Source organism: Ochotona princeps, chromosome 5 (genome assembly GCF_030435755.1).
Source record: "Ochotona princeps isolate mOchPri1 chromosome 5, mOchPri1.hap1, whole genome shotgun sequence".
In the NCBI taxonomy this organism is placed as follows: Eukaryota; Metazoa; Chordata; class Mammalia; order Lagomorpha; family Ochotonidae; genus Ochotona; species Ochotona princeps.
In genome coordinates, this window is record NC_080836.1 from 73,679,756 (window position 1) to 73,707,694 (window position 27,939).

Consider the following 27,939-nt stretch of genomic DNA (forward strand, 5'->3'; position numbering starts at 1 on the left):
AAAGACCTTGTCAGACAGATTGCAGAAACTGTCCCCAGGAAATAGGTAGTAGTGAATTTATCAGCACTGACAAATGGAGGCAGACTAATATTAAAAATTGCTGTATGCACAGAATTACTGCCCAGATATTTTGAGGACTATTTAAAATATGCTTTAGAAAAAAACTGGAAATAATTTTAACTCAAATCCGTTTATGTTCATCCTGGTGGAAAGCTGCTTCTACTTCTCTGCCACATCATAGTAATGGAGTTTATAGACATTTTTGGTCACTGAACTTGACACGTGTAATTGTTGGTTGGAGTGTCATGAAGGAATAAATGTGGAAAAAGAGTTAAACTGAAGTGCACCCTCTTTAAAGTTTATTTAATTCATCCTGATTTTACAATTTACTTTAGCAATAGAAGCAATTTCCTTTTCTCTGTGTGTGTGTGAAGTGGGCACAAAGATATCTCCATTGATATGCTTTTAATTAGACTCAAGAGAAGACAAGACAAAAGCAAAGCAAAGCAAAATCCTCCCTATAAAAAAAGCCCTGTGCATAACCCTGACCTTCCTGCCGGCTTCTATCCTCTGTGATATGTAATGATGTGTAATGTGATTATGATTAATTCATCATGACCTTGATAAAAAACATATTTTCTGAGAAGTGTCATCAATTTCAATTGTTCTTGGACTGAGTCTGAGCTGGTGTGTGTGTGTGTGTGTGTGTGTGTGTGTGTGTGTGCGCGCATGGCAGGACCAGTTATGTCATGACTTGAAAAATATTGTCAATACTCTGTGGGCCGAGGGAGTTTTTGCCCCATTCTAAGACGACGTCCTCCCTGAGGTGCTCCTGCTTCTGCGAGAGCCTGCTCCCGAGGCCGACCAGCTGCAGGATCCCTGGATGCAGAACTCAACCAGGGGACAGATGCATCTGCATTTTATGCAAATAGCAACTTCGTGGATCAGTTTCTCCTCTCTCTGTGGAACAGTAGCATCTGGAAAATAGAATTCCAAGAGCTCTAGCACATTCACAGGTGACCAGAAGTGACCAAACAACACAGGTAACAGGATAGACTGAAATGTCAGACGACTCTGTTCACTAAAGCCCGAGTCTTACTGTAATTTTTTTCCCACCCAAACCATATGTGTTTATTGCTGCCTGGTATTATTTCATACATTTTTTAGTAACTGAAAAGAGCAGCTATTATATTTATGTCTCCTAGCCACTGTATCATAATTTTAGATTTTCATGGGTCCCTAGTCAGATTAAAGATATCAATAACATTGGCTGAAGATGTGGTTGATTCTAAACAAAAGTGAAACAAAATCAGAAGTTCCTTCTCAAAAAAAAAGGTGTACTTTTTCCAAGGTAGAACTAAGTTTTGAAACTTAAAATTTTAGGTATATCTGCAGTTAAATAACTACTATTTAAAAAACATTCCTGTGCCATTTAAAATGTACTTGTGAACACTGAATTTCATGATTTAAGATACAGTGAGCAGTTTCATATTTACTATTCAGTCTCAGCTTCTAAGTGGCGAATGCTACTTTTTGAAAAACATAAATAACTTTACAGTAGTCATTCATTTGTTTTAATGGGACTTTCACATTATACTTAATTTTATGTAAATGTTATTCAGATCTCAATCCAAGAGTTGTGTAGGGGAGGTTAAAGGGTGTTTATCTTGATTTGTTGAACTGCACCGTTGAAATTAAGCAGTGACAAATATTATGACTTTTTAAATTGTTCTAAATGGTTGTATTTGTTTATTAGGTTTATGTTGATACAAAATATTTTAACTCTGACGAATTGATCATACAGGAGCTATAATCAGGAAATAGATCTGATAATCTCATACATTCAACAATTAGCTTCTGTTTTTAGTAATTGTGAGTATTGTTTCATGAAATATGTACAACAAATAGCAAAATTAATGAAAGTGAAAGTTAATGCAAAACATTATTTTCTAAAATGTGATATTTTATGCAAATATAAAATTTGTGGTTAAAGTATTTCTTAGAACACAATTTTAATATTTGAGAATATATAGTTATTTGAATAATAATAATACAAATTGATGAGGAATATTTCATTAGCTTCTTTAAAATTACCTCTGATGTTTTAAGTAGGAAAGAAAAGAGGTCACCATGTCTCTCCATAAGATTAGGATTATTATATTCTTACATGTTCCTTATTGAAAGTAATCAGGAAGATAGAGTATAGATAAGGTATGGCTCTAAATGAAACCCTTAACTGAAAATTCAAAAACACATTTCAGAATGAAGTATTAATAGAATAAACTTAATTTTCGTTTCTCATGAGTGCAGCTGCATTTTCCATTTAATTACAGGTTTTCAGCAGTAGTAATTTTTCCTTGACCGACTCAATCTCAAAAGTCAGGAAATTGCTTCTTTTTAAAAACTGACAATGGCATGGTATTTATCCGAAGGAAAAAAAAAGACAAATTATGGAAAACCATTAGTTTAAGCACATTTAAATAGCCAGGAAAAAGTTCTAATTGAAAACTTGGTGAAATATGAAGAAAAGTTATAAGTCGCTTTTATTGCATGGCAAGGCATGAATGCTAAGAGACTATATGATATTATATTTTTTTTCTAAAAATGAAATAAAAACAGTCTGTATAAATGCAAAAAGCCAAATTTATTAAAGATGCCTTTTCTGGCTGTTGGAAAAAAGAATTCTTTATGATTTTAAATTCGTGGGGATTTCATCTGCAGCTTGTGCAGTAGATGAACAGAAAAGGCTATTTTAAAAGAGAAAAACTTAACTCATTGAGAGTCAAGGAAAGGATAGTATGAGAAGAGTGGAATACAGGCCTTTAAAAGTGCAATGAGATTGAAACCTAAAAATTCATTGACAGAGGAGAAAAACATATTTTAATTTAAATTGTTATGTAGTAGTACAGAGTTTAAATACTTAGGTTATTTTCTGAAAAAAAAAAAAAATCTTCCTAAATTCACAAAGTAGACTTTCAATCACAAAGACGACAGGATAGAATTGTTTTGTTTCTTTGCTAGGGATTTTATGTATCATGTTCTAATCAATGTGTTAAGACTTCTTTGTGGTCAGTTGGGTGCAAGGGTTCCCAGTCACTGACTGACTGCAGAAAGCAAGAAATTTACGAATAAATCCTTACTTATTCACTGCTCATCTTTATAACTTTCATCTTGCTTAAGACTTTTTGTTTTGTACATACTAGTTGAGTTTCTTTTTTCTGATTCATCAAGTTAAAAGTGAATTGCATAGAATAATTTGCACCTGGCTAAAGAATATTCCTTCTAATTCATTAATACGTTTCTTTTCATCATTTGTTGTACTATTCCAAATTATTTCTTGTAACCAAAACATGGTTTCAATACCCAGCTTAATGAATTAGAATCTGAAACATTGCTCTCAAGGGTTCATTAGGGTCTGCTAGAAGCAGTAAAGCCAGGAAGTTAAGGCAAACTTTTAATAAAAATCAGAGATGTCAAGACATCGAACGCTTTGATCTCTGCTTATTTTGATAAGCGTTGATATCAATTGAATGGTCCTCAACCCCCTTTCAAGTGCAAAGCTCAAATTGCCCTGGAAGTCAGAGGCTCACATTACTGTAAACGTTTTTTCTTTCTAGAGTTTCAAATGGATGTTATATTTTGTAATTTACTCTGTAAACTGTATCTTTTGCAATCTACTCTTATTTATGAACAAGGTCCAAGGAAGGGTGGCCCTCAAAAGCTCAACAGCGTCCTCAGAATCCATGAATTAAAAACAAAAAACTGTGGCTCAAATAGAGAGGTTGCTGGACCCTGAGGAAGAACTGGGATTTAGTCAGCTGGGGCAGTGGTGAGGTTGATTCTGAAAGGGAATCACAACATTCATTCCTGGAGGTAAAACTCATGTGAAAATGACTCTTTGGAATAAAAGGGACCATGAAACTCTAAATAGAAAAATAAACACACATTTACACTTAAATTCTTGTAAATTATCAACCCATAGGAGACTGACCTATGTGCCATACTCAGTGACTACAAACATTCTTAGCAGTGAATGACAATATATTGTATTGTCCTCATGAACAGTTGAGCCATAAAGCCAATGCATAATAATTTTAAGCACCTTTTTATGGTGTCAGGAGTTTCATAAAAGAAGTCCTCACAAAGTGAAGTAACTGAAGATTTAATGTGATAATACTTATTTCTTAGTTTGTTGAGATATTATAGACAGAAGTTTACTAGATATGCTATTGCCATATTCATGTTTTTAAAGAGAATAGGGAGGCAGTTGTAGATCTGCCTGAGCTCGCTGTCTTAGTTTCCTCTCTAGAAAAATGAGAATTTGGAAATAGATGATCTTTGGGTTCTGGAAAACTCTAAAATTATATTCCTATGGATGTTGCAAATAAAATAACTTTCAATTTCCATTTTTATTCAAAAGGAGTTGCTTGTGGTTTTTAGTTAATTGATCGCTTATTAACTTACCATGTTACATGCCCCGCTTTGGAAAGAAACTGGAAAAGGAATTTTATCATGCACAAAGGAATCATTTAAAGGTCATCAAGACAAGGAAAAGTAAAATGACTGTTGGGAATGATGGCATTACTGGAGTAAAATTTATAGGCCTTCCTACAAAAACAGATCAATGTTGAGAAGCCGACACTCAGGGAGCAGCAACAACATAAAAGGCCAACGAAGAGAAAACAGTGACACGAGTTAGACAGGTGGGATACCTATCTGGGCATAGATTTATCACAGGTGTTGCATTTAGGATCCAGGGGACTTTCAGCTTTTGCATGCTATATTTTGTAACCATGAAAAATATGAAGGCACCTTAACAAACGGCAAGGCAATCGGGTAGGGCTTGAGCGAGTGTGTGCACCAGTAGTTAGGGAAGTGTACAGATCAGAGAATGAGTGGCTAACTCAGAAAGTAAAGAGGAAGTTGGGTGGTCAGAACAAAAGGGAAATGTGCTAGAACTCACTCAAAGAATATTTTGCTACTTTAACTCTACTTCTGCTGAAGAAGTACTTCTCAAAGCAGGCCTGTTTAGGAAAATCCCAATTGACTCAATTAAGATCTGCAATGTTACATCATTGACTGTCAGGGATTGGTGGACAGGGAGACATTAGTGAATCCGTAGCCTCAGCTTTCATTATTGTCTTTCTTATTTGCTGGGACAAAACTGGCTATCAGTTGAGTGTCCTGGTGGGTTACCATAGTTGAAAGCTAGCTATGGTGGAGTGGCCTTAAACCTTTCCACAGAAGATGTCTTGCAACGAGACCGTAAGCCTAGACTGAAATTTGTCATAGCCGGTGTGTGTATTCCGCTGACAGTAGGCCCCAATGACAGATGCCCCAGTCATACACTAAATTCAGCTGCCCAATAAAGGCACCAAGCAGGTATGAGACTCCAAAAATCTGCTGCTCAGGAGCACAGGGGCTGTACAGGTCTAGGTTCTCTACACTGGGAAATAGGTTTCACCAGTATGGATGAGTAGCCAACATCACATATATTCCTAAAACATACAAACTCAAAAGCTATATATGAGATCCAGGAATAATCTTTAATTTTAGGGACAGCTATTATTATTATTAATATCAGTTATTATTATTAATATCACAAAAAATTAATCATATTGATTATTTAGCTCATTGTGTTTCTTGACCTATTAGAGTCCTAGGAGGTTTTTAATATCACAATTTGATACATTTGAGCCATATAAGAATACTGTAGTGTATAATTCCTATTCATTTTTATTTGTTTTAATTTTACTGTGAATAGAAAAATCAGGTGCAGACATTGCTATTTCCTATTTCCTCTTCTTCTGCAGCCCTTCTTGTATCTCAATGCACTTGCTCATTACTGGCCACAGAGAATGGATCTGCCATTGGCTGTGTACATTTAGAGATCCAGGTATTTGACTTTCCTGTTTCCAAATTATTCTCTTCAGTTATCTAAACTTTCATTTGTGGCTCAAAGTATATTTTATTCAAATGCAGGGACACTGGTTGGGATCAAACTAATGAGAGGAAAGAAAAACATACTATTTGATGAGGGTGAAATTTTTATAAATTAAGTTTTATTTGCCAATTTGTTTGAATTACAATTTCAAAAAACATTAAGTTACACTCCATTTTTTATTTTATTGAACACATTTTGAACATTAACCCTTTGCATTTTCCTGTGTTATTCATCACACCGGTTCTCACTTATTCACCTACAACCCAAATTAACACATGAATGCAGAAACACAGAGAGCTTGCCTCAAAAGCTTATCACTCTGGTTCTATATAATTTAGTTTTTTTCATTGGAGTTCTAGAGAATTTGATACCTCATCATATCCTTATGACAAATGTTAATCTATTCAATTTTCACATTTTGTACATTTATTTCTTATTAAAATTATTTTCAAAATAATAATTTTGCTCTTTTGAATACCCAAATTTTTGTAGTGTCATAATTAGGATGTTAAAAAAAACCTTAGGTTTATCTTTGAAGCTTTTCAGAGTCATAATGGGCTCAAAAAAATCAGTCTGTTCTTCTAAGTCATATTAGCCATGTAAGTGTGGTTTTTGGCATTGTATACAATGAATCGCTTTGAGATAGCACAATTTGCATTAAAAGAATGAGAAAGTGCTTTTAACTGCGTGAGTATTATCTGGTTTTCTCGCTGTACCTAATAAACCTAAATTAAACCCCAAGTTTTTTTGCTTATGATTGAAATCAGCCTTAATGTAACTGAGACAAACTTTAAAAATAATCCCATAAAGCCTAGTTAAAAATAGCATTAACATTTTGGGAAATCTAGTGGACTTTCCACAGTATTCATTTACACATTATGTGTTTTTAGAAATGTTCAAGTAAGTCATATCAATATTTCTGGACTTCATTAATGATTAACAATACAAAATTTTTTCGTGGGTAGAAAAATCATTGGTAAATCTTACTACAGGAATTTGGGGAGGAATCATAAGGTCTGTGGAACTGCGAATTGAATATAGAATTTGGATTAAAATTATTAATACCATTTTAGTCACAGGCACATCTTTTTGTTACATTTGATATACCTCGTTGTTTACATGAGACATAAATGGAAAATGGTTCTAGAAATCAACTCCCAAGTTCAATTGCCTTATACCTAACTGCTAAAGCCAATCAAGAAAGAGAAAAATGGCCCAGGGACCTCTTTGTGTGAAGTTATCTCAACATATTGCTGCCTGTTATATTGACTGAACACATGCACTTCTGTTTAGTAATATTTTGGGGAGCTGAGATTTAGGGAAGAAAAGACTGTAGCATCGTTAAAACTAATTCTTAAGTTTTAAAAGGTTATTTATTTATTGGTTCTGTGATGAACATGCATTATTTGTAATAACATTTTCGGTTTAACATGCCTGTTTTTTAAATTTAGCTTTGATTTGTAGACCTTTGAATTTTTCTTTGCTTTAGCTTGGGAAAACCAAATAAGTGCAAGTTTCCTCCAAGACACCTCATGAAAACATTTTTTTTAAATAAAATCAAGAGTGAAATGAGTCTATATTTATTTGGAAGATCATCTGACTACTGCTAAATGGAGTATCTCAATCTGAAAGTGAAATCTGTTTCACTGCTAAAAATTGCCAAGAGTTTTTTGACTGAGATTTGGGAATCTGCAGAAAATGTAAAAGTTTTTTTTTTCTACAATAATCTGTTCAGTGAACAAGCTGTGAAAAATAGTTCTGTATTTTGTCCATGTGATGCAGCAGACGGTAAATTTCCATTTTAAAGAACGATATGAGTAGCTTCTGGCACCCGTCTCTGTTGCCTTACTCGAATCTACTTACACTGAGTTACAACAATGCAGTTTATTATTTCTTTTAAGCAAAAAAAAAAAAAAAAAAAAAAAAAAGACTCTTAGATTCTTATTCTCCTCACAGCTCAGCCCTATTCCTCTATCTGGATCAGTAAAAACAGGGCACTTGGAGGCCTTATCAAATGTGTCCAAAAAATGCCACTATTACATTAAGAACGTAGCATTTCCCTGCATTTGATGCTTTACATTGGAAGAGCTTTACAGATAATTTACAGCGTATTATTTTGAGGCAGGTAGTCCTTTAATGAATGGTGATTATGAACTTTTAAAAGTTGAATTTTTTAAAAAAGGTATAGTTATGATTCTTATACAAACATAAAATGTGCATGTGTTAAAGATTTTAATTAATTCATTAATTAATGAGGTAAAGAACTGTGATGTTGCAGCCTGGTCAAGGAAAAATTCAAATCTGCATTCTACAAATATAAACAGAAAAATGATAAAATTAAATTATAAACAGACACAAAACTGATCAATATTGCAGGAAAGTAATCAAATATGTTCAATAGCCCACACTTGGTATTCTGTGGACTAGAATAATTTGCACTGCCATTAGTTTTCTACAACTCATGGAGATGTAAATAGCTCAAAGACAATGGCAATCAGAAAAAGCAAGAGTGTGGTTATGTGTGAGTTTGAGGAAGGGTGTACTAGAAAGTTAATAATCTTTCTCGTTTATTTAAAAATCTTCCCCAATTTCTATCTAAAGAGGTAATTAAAAGACACTTTCCACATTTTTTATTCAAGTTCATCAATTTTGCTTCCTGCTTAGTATTTCTTTTTTTCATTGGTGCCTGTAGGCACATCTGACACATGGTTCATACATGTTTATTGGATTGATGAAAATTGTGTCATCTCTTCTAAATGTTGCGAACAGTAGAGTCATTTGTCCCCAAATCACAAGGCCTTCATAAAGCTTGTGAAGGAAACCTGGAGCAGCTTTTCAGGCTTTGTTAGTCTGCTCTTGCCATATATATATATATATATATTTTTCAAGATTTGTTTATTTTGTCTCAGAGACAGAAACAGAGATACAGAGGTGTTCCGCTTGCTGATTCCCTCCTCAAATGGCCAAATTGGCCGGAGCTGGGCCATTCTGAAGCCAGGAGCCAGGAGCTTTCTCTGGGTCAGCCAAAAGGAAGCAGGGCCCATCTCTTGGGTTGTTTTCTTCTACTTTCCCAGAGCATTAGCAGGAAGCTGGATTGGATGTGTAGTGACTGGTACTCAAACCTGTGCTCATCTGGGATCACAGGAGGTGGCTTTTCCCACTACCCCACAACATAGGGTCCAGGCTTTTGATATTTGTTTATAATCAATGATCCATGTAAGACAGCATGGGACGAATTAAAAGTATGAGTCAAATATTCCCTGTATTCTCAGTCTCCAATATGAGGATATTCAACTCCAGCAGCTGAATTCTATCCATAGCAAACTGTCCAAGGGGCAAATCAGAAAAAGCAGGTGACTTATGATCACTGCATAGTGTATGCTTACTGGTCATTAATATTATATTGTCCCTGGAACTTACCTTTCTTCAGCTTCAGTTTATTCCAACCGGATGATAATTTAAGGAATATGGCTTCTGGCTTATTGACAGAGCTCTGATATCTAGATGATTTTTTTTTTTCTTTCATTGGTCTGATACCTGTAACTGCCATTGTTGTTTCATCTCTTGGGTTTTTAAATTATAATCATCTCAAAATGTGCATACCCATTCTCTTGGGAAAGGTGATAGTTCTTAATACTTTTAACTATCTACACTGTACTAGGAGCTTTAAAGACCAGGTTGCTGGTGCTAGTATTGTGGTAAAACTTAAGCTGCAACTTGAGACTTAAGCATCCCATATGAGCACTGGCTTGAGTGTTGACTGATCGACTTCTAGTCCAGCTTCCTGTTAATGGTTTCGGAAATTGATGGTAGATGACCCAAGTGATTGGGCTCCTGAACCCACGTAGGATTTCCAGATAAAGCCCCAGGCTCCTACCTTCAGTCCTGCCCAATCCCAATTGCTGTGGCCATTTGGGGACTGAACTAGCAGATGGATGGTTTTTGTATTTGTATCTCTTTCTTTCTGTATAGCTGTGCCAAATAAATAAATAAATAAATAAATAAATAAACACATCTTTGAAAAAATAAGATTGTTATGGTTTTCTGTTTTATTAATAATCTAATGGGAAAATGAAAGTATAAGACAGTGGAGTGCCCAGACCAACAAAGAGTCAGGAATCAGAAAAAAGTATGGAGAATAATTTTTTAAGGTATTTGAAAAACAGAGTTAGAGAGAGACAGATCTTCTGTTTGCTGGTTCACTTCTCAAATGACTACAGCAATAGCATTTAAGTCCGGCCAAAGCAAGGAGCCTGGGACTCCTGGAATTCTGTTCTGGTTTCCCATCTTGATGATAGGGACTTGAGTACATTGTCCATCTTCTGCCGCTTTCCTATGCACCTTAGCACAGAGCTGTATCTGAAGTGGAGTAACTAGGACTCAAATTGAAACTCATATGGGTTGAGTGTACACAGGTAAGAGTATTCTAGTGTTAACAGCATCACAACGAACATGGAGATCATTTTTTTTGTACTGTAGAAAAATGGTAGCAAAACTGAAAAGTTTTAATAGTTACTGTTTCGAATCTTTAAACATTGATTTCTTTGTTACTTATTAAAAGGTCGGTGAACTGGTCTTTCTGATATTTCATAACACTTGCTATTGGTTTATGGTACATCTGAATATATTCTTTTATAGTTCACAGAGTACGGTCACATGTGTTGTTATGATATATATATGCATCTCATTTGCTCTTCATACGAATCCAGTGCTTTGTAGTTGTGAAAGGTAAACTTTGGGTTCGATAACGTTTTTCCGTCTACACAAGGAAGATTTTTCCGTGTGAAATAAATGACTACTGCAATCAGTTTGTTCTCATCAAAGAGATGAAAGCTAGATGAGGAGGGTGCTTTTTTTTATGGTGGTAGTCTACTCTGCATGAAGATCATGTAAAAGACAAGCCTCTGGAGCCACACACTGATTCATCTGCTATTTATAGGTGTGGCTTATTCTTTCCTTCCTCCAGGTTTTGCTGTTACCAGTGAAAAAAATTAGTTCTATAAACACTTCGAATATTGACTCACTGTCACTTTGTACTCTGTCATCCAATATTTTCAGATATAATAAAATTTGAATGGTGAGACTGTGGCACAGAAGTTATCCATAGTTCTCGTCTAAATCTGTGGGAGTTTTGCAGTGATTGTTGGACTTGGAAAAACAGTACAACTTAAGCATAGGTGGTCTTCTGGTAGTCTGTATGCTAAATAAGTAGTGTGTCTTTGGACAAATGACAATTTTCTAAAGTGAACAGAAAACTATTTTTAGCTGAGGGCATAGGTGAAATGTGAGGATTAGGGACAGTAAAATAAAGATGTTATTTAAATGCTAAGTATTGTTACTATGAAAAGGAATACAGAACATGAGTCATGTCATGATTAAATTTTCTATAAAATTCTTGGACCTCAAAGACTGAAGTAGTTGTTGTACATCATTTTTGGATTGATAGAAGCCCATCTCAAAGGTCACTAGGAGTGATTTTTGTTATATCAATGAATAAATTTTAGTGCCTTTATTCTTTTTAAATCAGCAATTTTTATGAGTTTGAGTGGCTGAGACATTGAAGATAATAATTTACACATTCCATATGTTATTATATGTAACAACTATTAAAAAACAAGCTTGATAGCAGTGAATTCAAGTTTTCAGGCATTGATGGAAATCTTAGTTTGGAAAGTTTTAAAAAGTGTTTTCCTTATTGTTTTCTAATAAACTTTTTTCCCAACAATTTTTTTAATGTATGCTTTGTCCCATTGACTCTTCTTCTGTTATTTTGGTTGTTTAGAATCTCTACTATTTGTTTGGTACTTTCTCCCTTTCTTTTAGGAAACCGCATCTCTTCTAGTACAACTCAGTACTGTCAGACTAGTACAGGCAGAGGGTGACTGAGTGTTACTTTTAGCCTATTAATCTCTTTGGTGCATTTAGCCCTCAGGAAATGATAAGATCACTATAAAAAACATGATTATAACAATTTACAGCATGGCATTGGATGGCATGGCAGCAGTACTAGTGGCATCTGACCAGTAACTCTAGCATAAACAGGGTACTAGATTGTATCATATGTTTCTGGGTTCTTGTAGCATTCTTAGTTATTGTCCATTCCAATATTTACTCTTCCGCTTCCTACTCATTTTGTGAGATTCATGAAATTCAGTTTCTGTTGTGTGTACCAGAATCTGAACTGAAACAGTGCACTTATGATTCTGAAACAGTAAGTTCCTACAACAGTATTGAGAGCTGTACTTTTGCTCTTCCATCTTTAATACATTTGTAATTTCTTAAGAAAGGATTCGACAGTAAACTCACATTTACTCATTTTTCATTGCACTGGTACTTTAGTATTGTACAATGAATTTCACTTTGTCCATAGGACTGAGTTTGCCTAACAGTGGGCATGACTTAATGCTAAATATATTAAAATAGATTACAAAGCTGAAATGTACATATTCTGTTTTTTTTTCTGATGGTTTGTTTTAGAGTTGACCCACTATATTCATAATCGGGAGTAATTTAGATTTTCCCATATTTAATTAAAAGCCAGTTGATTTATTGGATTTCATTGAATGGAAAAACAATATTTTTATACCAGAAGCTTATTTGATTCAATGAATAACCAGGTACCAGGGATAATCATATAGGCTTAGCTGTACATAGCGCTTTCCAGAGCCCATAACTCCAGAAGAACTGTAGCTGTATTTACATCTAGTCTTACAGGAATCAGGAAGTAGGACAACAGTATACCTCACTCTTAAGCTCTCCACCATTAAAGGTCTAACATTTTAGTGTCTTACAAGAATTGATAACCCCACATCACAGTGTTGTCATAACGCTGGGTTTCTAAGGAATGCTATCTTTCCATGTCAGACTCTGGAATGTGCATGAGTTTTGGGCCCCTGAATATAAATTACCCTAATTACCAAACACATGGTTAAATTGAACTTTTGTTGTTGTTGTTGCTGCTGAAGGACACTGTGTGTGATTTACAGTCTAACATGTGCTCCATATTTTATTGAAACTGAAAACAAATATTTGGTAGCCTAGAAATTTTAGATGGTACTGGTTGTTAGAGCATCACTTGGACTGCTTATTGTAAAGTAGTTTTAGTGCCATGTAGAACACCTGCATAATAAGGTATTTGGTCAAATAACTTGGAATTTCCATTTTAATGTATTTAAAGTTTCTTTAGGTTTATAGTTTGATATACATTATTTAAAAAAATAGCAAAGTGTGCTAAGGCTATTCTCAAGACATGGGACAATGACTAGGTTTAAAATTTCTGAAAATATGCAGATATTAATGATAATAAGAGATGCAGCCAGTCTCTCCAATGCCCTAATAGCCTTACAACTTAAGATTCATGGGTTTTCACGGATCAGAGAAAATATGTGATATTTGCCTTTTTGGGAATGGCTATTTCACTAACCATATGGTTTCTAATTTTACTCACTAATTCCATTGCAAAAGATAAGATTTTTTTATTATCCATGGCTGAATAGTACTCCATAGTGTATATATCCACTTTCTTTATTCAGTCATCTTGCTATGTTTTGACATCTTTTCATAATGGAGGCTTAAGCCTGATATCTCAAAGTGAAATGGATGTCAAAATTAGGAAAGAAAAAGAAAGAAGGAAGGAGTAATGTGGGTGGGGTGTGCAGGCAGGAAGGTAGCATGGGAAGCATGGCTATGCTCTTAAATATGTGTCATGAAATACATGAAATTGGTTCACTTATATTTTTACTTATAAGTAAATTTTTACTTATATAGTAAAAAAGTAAGCATATGAAAATAAAAATATTCACTTGCGATGTTACACATGCTGAGTGGTAGTAGTGAACTAGTGGATAAGTACACTGGGGAATTTTCCTTAATTTGAGTGAAATTTCCAGCTCTGGTGCCTTTGTTTAAAATAATTCATTTCGTCACTAAATCACTCAGGGAAAGAGATGTAGGAGCACAAATGATCCTGGTAAAAGCTGTAACTGATTGCATGGGGAGCTTTACATAACTTTGGGATTACATTCAGAGGTGAATTTTTAACACGACCACGCATGCTACCCTGATCTTGCACACAAAACAATCTGTAGTTTGTCTGCTCTGATGTTTAAACCCTGGCTCCTGCAGGTGGATTATTATTTGGTTAGTGTTGGTTAACATGGATTGTCCCTTTAGTTGGGGGGACAAGGTGAAGAGAAAGACTGATGGCATGAGAGTTCCAGATACGCTTTCGTAGTTTTGGAAGGCAAGTAGACTATCAAAATTGTTATTCCATTCTTGACTTTGTATTAACAAGGAAAAAAGAAGAAAATACTGCCAGCATGGACAAAGGCAAATTTTCCTTTGTCAGAAAGGATTTCAAGTGCAGACTGGAAAACAGCATGTTGATGGTCTTTGCTGAAACAGGAGGTTTCTTGAGACAATCGTTACAAAAAATGAAGCTATTATTATTCTGAAAAACTTTTTCTGAAGAGAGCAGTATTTAATGATTTTGATTGATGCCATCAGTTCTTTTCCTCCTTGGCACTTGGAAGACTGTGGGTGTTAGGCTCTTTGCAACCGAAGGTAATGTATCAGTGCAGGCCCATGGCCCATGCATGCAAGTGATGTTATTTTTAGGCTGCGGTAGACATGATGTGTGCATGGTATTTCTGCCTTTTTGGTGATACACAGAAGCTCCTATTAAAAAGGCAGAGTTATATAATCAGAGGAGTCTAGACTCTCCAAGCCTACTGGAAGACAGTTGCCCTGTGTGGTTGGTTACCTGAATGAACTCAGCATTTTATAAATGGAAAATGTACTTTTGAAATGTCAAGTGAATGAAATTGGAGGACTGGCTGTTACTTTAGCACACCTGATCTTATCTTTCACCAGTGAAATACCTGGATAGCTTGAGTCAGGTTTATAAAGCTCTGGTTAAGTCAGGTGAGATATATTATTTCTTTGTATCCATTCATTAGTTTGTTCAACTGATGAGCAGAACATGGAGTATAAATCCCAGGTGAAGCTTGTATTGTGCTGGAGGAAGCAGGGGTGAGTGCCCAATAGCATGTGCTCTGGAATCACTCCCCAAATTCGAATCCTGACTCCAACAGAGGCAACCTGTTTGACAAGTGTCACACTTCCACCTTCTTGTGCTTCAATGCCTTTATTTCCTCACTGGTGAGACACTGATTATAATAGTATATGTCTTATAGAATGTTGTAAAGATGAAAGGAGATAATATGTTGAAAGCACTTGATGCGGTGACCCACTCAGTGAATGCTCAAAAGCCTAAGGTGTTATTATTTGATAATATTCTTGTTTCCCGGAAGCTCTTATTCCAACTAGGACTGGCATAATCAGTGGTGGGACCTATTTATAGTAGTAATTCCTGTGTTCATTTTTTTTTTATTACTATCATGAATGGCTACAAGCTTAGCACTTGGAAAACACAAATTTCTTCTGTCACAGCTCTGCAACTCGGAAGTCCAGGTTGCTGTGGCTGGTGTTTCTGCTGCTGATTACAGTGCTGTAATCAGGGAATGGACTTAACAGTAGTCAAAGGGAAGGAGTTGCTTAACATCACTCAGGTTGTTGCGTTTCTTGCTGGCTGCCAGATAAGAACTGCCTTCAGCTGCTAGAGCATGGGTCTCTACACCCCAGAGCCAGGCACAGGGTTTCAAAACTTTCTCAGATGACGGTTTCTCTAACTTCTCTTCCTACCTCAAAACTCTTCTGCCTCCAGCTGGAGGAAGTTCTCCACTTTTAAGAAACCATGTGGTTAGTTCAGGTCCACTCAGATGATCTAGGGTAATATCCCAACTTTAAGCTCTAAAATTATTATTATTTTTTTAAATTTTTATTACAAAGTCAGATATACAGAAAGGAGGAGAGACAGAAAGGAAGATCTTCTGTTGATGATTCACTCCCTAAGTGACATCTAAGACCGGTGCTGCGCTGATCCGAATCCAGGAGCCAGGAACTTCCTCCAGGTCTCCCATACAGGTGCAGGGTCCCAAGGTTTTGGGCTGTCCTTGGCTGCTTTCCCAGGCCATAAGCAGGGAGCTGGATGGGAAGTGGGGCTGCCGGGATTAGAAACGGCACCGCTATGGGATTCCTGTGTGTTCAAAGAGAGGACTGGCCTATAGGCCACCATGCTGGGACCAGCTTTTAAATTTTAATTATGTCTGCCAAGTTTTATTTGCTATATACTGTAAATGCTTGATAGCTTCCAGAAATTAGGACATGGACATCTTTGGAGGACCTTGATTGAGCTTACATGATTCCTTTGGGTTGATAATTTACCTTTCTCTGATCTTGGTAATTATGCTACTACCTATTGAGTGCTTTCTGTGTACTAGGTAATAAAATACATGTTTTTAATCTTTATTGTGGTGACTTGATAATTTCTCACAGCATTGCTATCAAATTACTATTGCTTTTGACTTTAAAAAAATTGATGTTAGAAAGATCATTGAATTTGATCAAGTTAAAGCATTCTACTGTGGTAGGCATCTGGCATAGTAGTTAAGGCACCACTTGGAGTGGCTAGGTTTGAGCTCCAACTCCATTCTTGGGTCAAGCTTCCAGTGAAGGTGCTCTGTGGGAGGAAGTAGGTGATGGCTTAAGTAGCTAGGTCTCTTCCTGATTCGTGGGGGGCCCAGGTTAAGTTCCCTACTTTGGCTTGGCTCTGCCCTGGCTGTGGTAGCATTTGGGGGAGTGAACCACCATATGGGGGATTTGTTTTGGTCTGTCTGCCTGCCTCTCTCTCTCTTTTGAATAAATAAAGAAATATTCAAAAATGTTTACGAAGCTGTAAGTGGAAGAGAATGTATTCCAAACCAGGTGTTACTGTTTCCCTTTGGAACTTCTGCCACACCAATAAATCCCTATTGGCCCTTGGGCCCCCCCCCTCAACATTTTTGCTTCATGTACTGTGCAAGACCAGTGGGTTCTCCAATTGAAGTGGTTCCATGGATATGGTTTTACTCTACTCCATAGAGCATTGAAACACTGACACACATACACACAGGGACACAAATACTTTAGGCCATTATAAAGAGAGATATGATAGTATCAGTGGTCAGGGGACAACCATGTTCATACAACAAAAATGGTAATAATAGCTTGCATTTATAGAGAACCAACTGTGTACTGGGTATTGTGCTAAGCACTTGCATAAAGCTTCTTCACTCATTTAATTCTCAAACCAAGTTTATGAGGCAGTTATCATCTCCATTGAAATTAAAATATAAATAGCTGGAAAGTGGTGAGAATATGATTTGAAGCCCAGCCTGAGGGATCCCTTTAATGAAACAGGAGTCTATAGATTCTTAGGCTTTGGCTTGCACTGTAGCAATGAGTTCATTCCCTTTTCTCTTTCTGCAACGTTCACAATGAGAGGGTCTGTAATCAGGATATGGTTGACACTGTAGGATGAGGATAATGAGATGATCAGGGGTAGCTGGTGTCATGGCCATCTTCAGGACCTAGAGCATGGATTCCACTGGCCAGCTCTGCTCCCAAGTTTAGGCTGCTATTCGAACACCACCGAATGGAGAAAAGAGGCTGCTCTGTGACCCCACCACAGCACCCACCACATTCCTTTCAGACAAATACCCTTCCCCAGCCACACACCCACCTGTTTGTGTGTGGCTTTGCGTCATTAGGAGCTGTCCTCTTTCTCTCCAGATTGCTGTGTTGAACAGCTGTTTCTCCTAACCTTTCTTCCTTTCCCTTTCAAAGGGGAGGTGAGTAAAACATTTTTAAGAATCTGTGTGCTTTCATTTACTTTTATTTTAATTTAGACTCCTTCTATGAATATCTTCAAAATGTAGTCTTACATATGTGATTGTTTTAAAATGCTTTTGCAGGAAACTGTTAAAAATAGTAGAGTGATGTGTATGATTGTAACAGGAAGAGTTCTGAAATACAGATTAGTAGAAAACAAAGGAAAATTAAATGTTTTGAAGTTATTCTATAGAGAAAAAGTCTATGTGGATAGATACCTTAAGGAGAATGTCATATCTCTATTCCTGATATTTATTCAATATTCTGAATTGTAGTAGGAGATAAGTTATGGAGACAACCACCAGTTTGGACACAGTGACGAACTGACTTGAATTTTTGGTAGTGCAGGTAAAATCTGGCATGATGTTCTGAATTGACTGTTGTTCTTGTATATGGTAACATATGAAGAGCTCAGGAGAAATGTACAAGATTGCATGCCTGAGAGTGGACTAACACAAGTTAAAAAGATGGCTTGACTTAACATTAAAGAACAATGACAAAGCATGTTCTTAATTATTGAGCTATAAACATAACATTTAAAACTGTCTTCTTTAAAAGCTATGAATATCTAGCAAGTCATATTTTATAGGACTGGATTTTGCTGTCTTTAATCAGAACTGGAATATTTTTGTTTTGAAAGCTTCCAGGGCCTGGCGTGATGGCTTAGTGGTTAAGGTCCTCGCCTTGCACGCGCTGGGATCCCATATGGGGGCCGGTTCTAATCCTAGCAGCCCCGCTTCCCATCCAGCTCCTGCCTGTGGCCTGGGAAAGCAGTCAAGCACGGCCCCAAAGCTTTGGGACCCTGAGAGACCCGGAAGAAGCTCCTGGGTTTGGATTGGCTCAGCTCCAGCCGTTGTAGCCGCTTGAGGAGTGAACCATCAGATGAAAGTTCTTCCTCTCTGTCTCTCCTCTCTGTATATTCGCCTTTCCAATGAAAATAAAATAAATAAAAAAAGAGAAAGCTTCCAAAGTTAGATCTGATATTATTTAATTTAACTCATGCAGGAAAACATGAATTTAAAATCAGAAAAAGGTCTTTCATGGATTTATTTGCTCTCATTAATTTAATAGGGAGCTCTGTGATGAAGAAATGTTTATGTTTCTGACAATTAAAAAACACACTGGAGAATCATATGAAATAAAATCAAAATGTGAGGCACGGCAGCTGAAGGCTGCAATGGAAAGCCCTTTGGTGAGGATGCAGAGGGGTGGAGTTAGTTTAACATTTCAATTTAATTGTTTAATAATGCATTCTTTTTTAAAAAAATATTTTACTTGAAAAGCAGACAGAGAAGGAGGAAGGGAGGGAGAGAAAATGGAAGCAGAGAAAGAGGGGGGAGAGAGAGAGAGAGAGAGAGAGAGAGAGAGAGAGAGAATCCATCTGCTGGTTTCCTTCCCAAATGCCTTTATCAGCCAGGACTAAGCCTAGTCCATGTCAGGAACCAAGGACTCAATCCAGGTCTCCCATGTGGATGACAGAGAGCCTAACACTTACTCATCACTTGTGGCTTTCCAGGGTAATTTGAAGCAGACTGGTGATTTCAAGCTTGCACTGTGACATGGGATGTGAGTGTCCCTAGCAGCATCTTAAGTGTTTATTCCCAGTTTAACCTTTTGGTAGTAATTTGTGGTTCAGATTATTTCAGCTTGCAAGACATGCTTGGTTCCTTCCTAAAATTAAAACCTAGCAAGTTATATTAGAAATGGGCTCACTAGGTTGGTGTTGTGGTACAGTGGATTAAGCAGTTATGTGCAATGTCAGCATCCCATATGGGCACTAGGTTGAGTCCTGGATGTTATACTTCCATCCTAGATCCTTGTTATCACACCTCAGAAAGCAGCAGAAGGCTTCTGGCCTTTGCGCTCGTTTAGGGAGTCAATCACTGGGTGGAAGATCTCTCTCTCTCTCTGTGTTTCTTCCCCTCTGAAACTCTTTCAAATAAATAAATACAATCTTAAAGAAATGAATTCACTGATTTTTGATTTGCTGCTATCTAATAATTTTTAGTTAGTGCTATAGGTGTTTTTTTTTTTTTTTTTGGTTTTGAAACCGTTTGTTTTCAAACTTTCATAAGGATTGTTAGACCAACAAAGTTATCCCAATAATTGCACTAACCCTCAGAAGCTACCTTGAAAGTAAATTTGGGATTGTTAATAGACTTTGGATTTTGGTGAACAGTTGTTCATTCTTGCTGCGTCTTCATAAAGCAGAAAGTTTGAATTTGTTCCCTAACAAATACTGTAAAACAAACAAAAAAACCAATTACATGTTCACTAAAAAGAATAACACCAAGACAGTGGCATGCTGAGACTCCTGCTGGAGTTTGTAGCAAAGCTTAATACAGTTCTGAACTTGGCAACCTTCTCACAGGAACTTTAAACAGCTTCTAAAGCTATCTATTTAGAAACAAAAATTTCCCATGTTATTTTCTCCTCATTTTAGCTCCATGAATTTAACACAGCATTAGATACTAAACACTGAGTTAATATTTCATTAAAACCAGTGGTTGATAGAAGCATCGCCAACAGAAAGCCAAATCACTTATTAATCCATCCAACAAATAACTGTTATGTAAACCACTGGTTAGCCTCTGGAGATGCAGCAATAAGCAAAATCAACACTCTTTGCCAGCAGGAATTCAGGAAAAGAAATGCAACTTCCTCTCTTTATGAGGAACACATTTCACTGAGCCTAGTGGTGGCAGTTTTGAAAAGAAAATCTCGTTATAAGTTAAACTCTTTCTACTGATTTTAAGAAGTCATACATGTTTGAAATGCCAAATATTGACTGATATTAGCTGTATACTGCCATTTATTTCTTTTTCTCATACTAGATTTTTAAAGATTAGCACATTATAAAATAAAATGCATATACTCTTTTTGGATTAGCTATCATTTTATCTTAATGCTTTAATCTTTTTTTCTTAATGCTTACTTATTTAACAAAGTCAAAATCATATTTCAAGGTTTTCACTTATGCTCTGGGAGAAATGGTGAAACAATTTTACATTACTCCTTTTTAGCTTCTTCCAGTAGCTTGTAGGTGATCATATAAACCCTACATGGGAGGAACCCTTGCTGTGATTAATGATAGTAATTGATTCATCACTAGTGTACTTAAAATTACTGAAGCGTCAGTTGCACTTGTATTTATTATGTGTTTTGAAGCACATTGAGCATTTTTCATGGATTGTTTCATTTTGTTAAGGTAAATCTAGGAGGTGAATACTATCATTCAGATTTATAGATGGAAAAAGCAGAGGTATACCTTGGTCAAGACTACAAAGCTGTGACCATTATAATGGCACAGCAAATCCAGCCACTGTTTGTGACACTGGCACTGCTTATGGGCACTGATTTGAGTCCTCACTGCTCTACTTCTGATCCAGCTCCCTGCTGATATGTCTGAGAAAGCAGCAGGTGATGAGCCAAGTGCTCCGCCATCTGTACCCACGTGGCAATCATGGATGGGGTTCCAGGCTCTTGGCTTCAGCTTGGTCTGGCCCTGGCCTTGGCAGCCATTGGAGAGTGACCAGTGGGTGGAAGATCTCTCTCTCTCTCAATCTCTTCTTTCTCCATATCTTTTTGTAACTGACTTTCAAATAAATAAAACAATTCTTTTTAAAAAAACAGTGAGGTGGAGAAACTTGCATCCAAAGATGATGGTCACAGTCATGAGGTTAAATGTTTTCTTGAAGAGCTCTGGGACTTTGGGGATGTAACAATACAGGTAGGGCCCAAAAAAGAAGAGCACATCAATGTCTCTAGGCCCTTGTTCTTACTGAGGTGCAAGCCTCAGAGGTGGTTTCTTCAACCTTGAGTCTATTAGTTCAACATTCGCCAAAAAGTCATTTTTAAGGTGATTTTTTTCCTTTGTTATAGCATCAAGCAAGGTTAAAGGTCAATTCATCACATCGTGAAAGCAATAGTTTTTAAAATGGGAAATTAGTACAACAATCATAATTAAAGAGTATCAAAAGTATATCAAATAGCTACATGGTTGCAAGCAAAACAAGATAACACGATTTACAGGGCTAACCGCCACCTCAAATATTCATGAGCTAGGAACAATAACAAAGGGACTTTCAGCATTTTTTTTCTTACTTCTATATTGCCTTTCAAGGTTTTACTGGGCTTCTGATTTTTTGGTGGGGAGAGTGAGCCGTGGAAATGGGTAGTTTTGTGCACAAAACATGAGCATTTAGATCCTCTTGTTGTGAGAGTGGAAAGTCAGCTAGTATTTTCTTCATAGAATGTTATGACAGTATGAGAAAGTAACAAACCTTGAGAAGAATAACGTGCCATGATTTCAATAAGCTGCATTTTTGAGACCCATAATGATTTCTTCATTTGCTGGAAAGATGTACTCAAATACAATGGTGTAATGAATTGTGAATTTGACTATGAAGATAGAAAAACCATCTTCTATGAAGATAGATGTGCCATGGCCTGATAACATGGCTCTGTCTCTACACACAGTCATTACTTACATCTGGGCCAGACTGCTGGATCAAAGAAAATTATTAGATGTTTTAACCTGCTGCATGGGCAAGGGGACACCTTCTTCCAGGATACTGTCTGCTGGGACATGGTGGGGATGACAGGTAACAATTCTGGGCGAGGCAGTGTCTGTCCTTAGGTGGGCACTTTCCAATTCTGTTGCCAGAGATAGACCCTTCAAAGAGGAGGAGGCAAGGTGTGTGCTGATCTGACTCAATATAGGCTGAACTGATACCTTATGACCAACATTGCAGGTGCTTAAGGTCAAGGAAAAGATCAACGTTTCACTTTAGTTTTTCTTTTTTTTCTTTTCTTTCTTTTTTTTTTTTTTTTGGTTTAGGGAGGGAAAGAGGGAGGGAGGAAAGGAGGCAGGATGAGAAAGAGAAGGGGGTGGGTAGAGTGGGGAAGAGAGGTGGAAACTCATTTGCTAGTTCACTGTGGGAATCCCCAGCATGTCCTGGCAGAGGCCAAAGCCAGCAGTTGGAAACACCATCTGGATCTCCCACGTGGGTGACAAGGATGATGTGACTGGGTCATTGTCTTTTGCCTCCCAGGGTCTGTGCTTGTAGGAAATGAGTCAGGAGCTAGAGACAAGAATGTTGCAGCCAGCTACTTCACAGTGGCTTGTGGGCATCTGAACTGCTGAGCTGGAATGCACACCTGAAGATTCTGCTTTATACTGCAGCCTGAATATAAGAAACTCTGATGGAAGAGCTTTAAAAGCACCAAATTGGGGTGCCAATCGGTCATGACAAATGTGTGCTTTCTGTCTTGGAGAACAATTACATCTGCTGAAGTATTGCCCGTGGAAGCAGCTTTTGAACTTGGAGAACTTTTCAGTCAGATGTAGAGATAACTGGGATGAAGCTATCATAAGGATCTCTCAAGAACAGGTGACAGATTAATTCTGCAAACACCCCAAAGGCCTTCGGTCGGATCTTGGTGTGATGATGTTCTTTATTGTTTCATGGTAAAGATTGAGCTTGAAGGGCAAAGCACAGCTTCAGCTTCTTGTCTTGCTTTAAACCAAACTTTAGACCATGTTAATATCAGAAAGTTTAAACAGAGCAATAAAACAGCAATGCACTGCTTTAACTAAACCCAGCTTGCACGCTAATTCTAAGGCAACCCAGTTGGTGGAAGCCCATGCATTGATTTACTCTAATAGCAAGGAAGGAGGGGATGGGAAAAAGAGGTTGAAAGGCATTGTTAAGAAAAAAAAAAAAAAAAAAACACAAAGAAGAAGAACCAAAGAACTCCTGCTCCATTTCTTTCTGTCTTTTTTAAAGGTGTTTAACACTTGTTCAATTTGGTCAAATTATGGGCAGGACAGCGCAGCGCGAGAAGCTAGACAGCTTTAAAAGACAGAGTGTGTGAGACAGGACATGATTACTTTGCTGAATCTCCACTTTTTTTTTTCTTCTTCCAAAAGAGACAAAGGGAAATACTTAAGAACCAATAGTGATGGCCACGAAGCAATCATTGAGTTGCAGGATGCCTTTGTCTCGAGGGGGCACATGGTAATTTTTACATGTCTGCCACTGAGTGTCAAACCTTTTCTTTTCTTCTTCTTTCCATTCTGGATGGCCAAACTGATTATCTAAAATAGAAAATTAGCACACAATGGGTTTACTCTGCGATACCCCTTATGCAACTAATGGCAAAGCTTGTTAATTGGTTGTAAATGCCAGCAGGTTGCCAGGATAATACTTCAGAAATAAGCGGGTATTCTGATAATTACAGCAATCTTCATCTATAAAAGCTTAAGTAGATGAAGTAGTGGCTGGCTTAAAACCAAGATTTATCCCGCTGCACTCACATTAAAAGAAAAAATAAGATGAAAACAATAATGTAACAAAACAATTATATAGCAGGAAGCTTTGTAGGTTTTAGAGATTGTGAAAACTCAGAAAGTAAAACAGTGCTGTAATAACCAGTTATGGAAAAATAGGCCATTTACATTTGTGTATAATTAAATAGTAGGCTATGCAATTTCACTTTTTAAAGTAAACTGCCTTTTCCTTTTTTTATAGGGCAACGTAGCCGTAATTGCTGCATTAAAGCTTTAATGAAAGAAAAAAGCAGCAGATCAGGAGGACGTGTAACATCCACATTTGCACCGTGGCGCTCTGCTTGTTTAGTAATGGGAAGCTACTGAGGAGATTAAAATCGCAGAATTCTTTATAGTTTGTTCTAAAATTGCTACAGGAAGATCATTCAGGGCCTAAAATATACACAATTTATTTTTCCACCTTCGATCTATGAGAATTTAATGACTTTCACAACTAGTAGGTGGTTGGAGATGTGCCTTATCTTAGAACTACTTTGCATCATAAACATGATTAAAAGTGAGTGGATCAGAATTTAAACCTCTGGGGATCTTCTTAGTTCATTAGAATACTGCCCCTAGTATTTCATGATAGTGTTTAACTTGGTGCAGTGCAGGGAGATTTCTTGTTCAAAATATCAACAGGTTGGTTGGTAATACTGTGCCTTCATATTTTACAGTTTCTTTATCACCCCTGTGAACATCAGGAAGTGGTGCAAAGGAGAGCCAGCTCATGGAAGGAGGTAGCATTCTGGTAAGCTGTTAACTGGCATGTGGGATGACTTAAGGAATTAGCAGTAGTTTCTCCTGTGAACTTCTTTCTCATAAGTTTGAAATATTTCTCAGATGTTACATTCCACATAGGTTGGCTATGTTTTCTATATACCATCCCTGGCAAATAATACAGGCAAGGATTGGAAACCTGCATGATGTGCTAGAATACTGAGCCGAGGGTACGAGAGCGTGTTAAAAACATACCAGACAAGTGAGGGGGAGAAAAATGCCAATCAGTGCCAATGGCTATAGCAATAAAAAGTGGCCTTAACAGGTTTTTTTTGTTGTTGTTTTTTACAATTTATCTAAAATCCATGAGCTTATCCTTCCTTTGTAAAAAGAACAATGAAAAAAGCAACCACTTGTCAAGTAAAAGCTAAGAAATTATCCAATAAAAGCCTAGAATTTTGGCTTTTTAGGTTCTCACTTTAAGAGGGTGACTCAGTTGCTCCAGGGTTTTGTTTTGGTGTTTGTTTCTCACAGAGTTGCTGAAATGCTTCTCTATCTCTGTGCAGTTCTTCTGGAATGAAAAACTTTAACTGCACAGCCTTCTGGAGCTGCTGGCTGTATCACAGAAATCAGAATGTGGTATTGGCATGGTGGCTGCAGCCTGGGGCATACAGGGCTCCCAAGGCTGGAAGCCCCCTGGAAAATCGCAAGTTCTGGGCAGAGTGGCGGAGGGTGGGGTGCTTATGGGGAGACCGGAACATCACTCTCACATTCAGCATATGCAGCTAGCTTTTGTGAAAATTCTGCCCAGATGGGAGATGAACGGATAGGAAAGGAAATGAAGGCATTGTAGAAAACACGTGGAAGCAAGGGTGGACGCTATTGTGGTCCCAAGTTCTTGAGCCGAAGAAGTCAGCCCATGAACCTGTGTACTGCTGCTTTATTCTTCCTGTGCAGATGCCCCTGGGGAAACTGGCCAGAGACCCTCCCTAATGGACACCTCATGCTGCTAACAGGCTGGCAGCTGTGCACACGAGCACTTTGACACTGCTTTAAGATGTTCTCCTTCACTGCTTCCCTTTCATGGCATCTGCGTCAACAGAGCAGACAGCAGGAGGCCTTCTTTGCAGGGAGTTGGGTGGTTGATCACTTTTGGGAGCTGGGTAGGTAGGAGCAGGAGGTAAGCTTGGAAGAGTGACTACACCAAGCACACTGTTCAAAAGAAGGAGTAGCTAGAGGAATAGCAAAATCTAGGCAGTCATATCTTTGGCTAGCAGAGATTTTGGGTACCGCTCTTCTCCTTGTATGTTGAAACGCCAGCAGAAAGTCTGGGAAGAAAGGCAGAACAAAATGTATCATGCCGAATTCCAGGGAGTGAAATACTTTGTAAGAAAAGAAAATACGTCTTTTGAAAAGCTAAATGAAATTAAGGTCACTTAAAATAATATTTGCAAATATGAGGACGTGTGGCAGATATCTAATAAGTGTTTCCGTGTTTTGGAAAAAAATTTTTTTCTATAAATCTGTTTAGTGGTTGATTTCTATTCTTTATTATTCTGATTGCTATGACATGGCTTTCCATATGGTGCTGAAATATTTCTGTAATTTTCATGAAGAAAATAAAATGAAGCTAATTCCCATTCAATGTTTCCTAATTTTGTGTTTCATGTCTATAGTGAATATTTTCTTTTTGTCTGATGCTTCTTTCTGTCTTGGTCTAAGTTACTCTTTGGTAATGGAAAGTTGGATATCTGACATTTTTGGAGATCTTTCAGAATTATTTAATGGATGAGTAATTTTGATCAAGTTACATTTTAAATTCTTTATACTCCTAATATGTATTTATATGTTTATATAGATTTCTCTTGTCATGCTTTGGTGAGGTATCCACCGCACAGAATATCCACTGCATTTGAGAAGTATTTGTGAATGAATTATTATTCTTATTGTTTTTAAATTACTTTTCATGATACAGTCTTTTAATTGTATGGATTCATCCTTCCACCTTCCATTATTCTCCCTCCCATTTTCCTTCTCGTTGTTTACCCCCATATTATCACAATAGAATAGTCCCTTAGTACAGGTTTCAGGTTTAACATGCTGACATTTAAATGTATCATGACATGATGAGGATAGGCAAAGGAAGAGAATCTATTATTGTAACATAGAGGTGCATTATTTTTAACCAAAACGTGGAACTTTGGAAATAAGTTTTAGTGACAATTATATGAAATTCATAAGCGTTCTTGAAGAATTTCACTTGAAGAAAAATTTTTAATATTCTGCTTTGGTGAGTCTGATTTGAAGAAATATTTCCAAGTCAGTTTGCATGCTTTGTACTTAAAAGGCAAAGTTCTTGGAGTAGAATTTTCTCTTAGGAGAGGAACATACTTTATGTACATACCAAAGTGTAACATGCCATCCTGATAGCATTCCTGCAGGAGTTGTGTGTGCGTCCCTCCACTGAACATTTTCTCTGTTTCTGTGTCAGTTGTCACTAATCAGTTATGCATCTGATGTGCAGATCCATCAGGGAATAGAATGTAAGTCATTTTGGCTGTAGCACATACGATATGCTTGTACAGGAGTTTACCAAAGCCCCTTTGGATACAGTTTCAGAAGGGGACGTGCATATGTTATGGGCCCTCTACAGCAGCAGTGACTGAACTGGCTGACAAGTGACAGGAGGGATTTTTCCCTCTTTGGTATTTCATGAAAGTGTGCACAAATCATAACAAGTTGCCTCTCTTTCACAAGGCAGGGAACATTTCCCTTAAAGCACACATGGCTATATGGTGTGTTTGTGTACATGAAAATTCATGCTGCGATCAATTTTAATTTTGCCATTTTTGTTGTTTTTAAATTTCAGGTTTGAAGTTTTTAAAGAGGCTTAAATAATTGCTTTCAATTTCATTTTGACTGTTTTTTTTTAAAGCTCTACCGAAGTCTTAACAGAACAGTAATATTCTTTGCCATGGGAGGAAACTACAATTTACAGAATATTCACGGCCCTCATGCTGCTGCTTCCATTATTTTTAAGAAAGCTTGATAAATAGTAAATGCCAACTGTATGCCAAGGATCCCTGAGTTGCATAATAGCTGAAATAGACAGGTCATGTTTGCTGATGGCCTGTCTAAATTTCACTTCTGCTTTCAGCATTGTGGATAACAGCAA

General features: G+C 37.1%; 1 long non-coding RNA gene across 1 annotated transcript; it reads left to right on the top strand.

Moving 5' to 3' along the window:
* The first annotated feature begins 761 nt into the window (after positions 1–761).
* On the top strand, positions 762–27,939 carry LOC131480318 (uncharacterized). Its single transcript, XR_009245410.1, has 3 exons — positions 762–1,043; positions 24,722–24,795; positions 27,700–27,939. It is a non-coding gene; the product is annotated as an uncharacterized LOC131480318 (long non-coding RNA).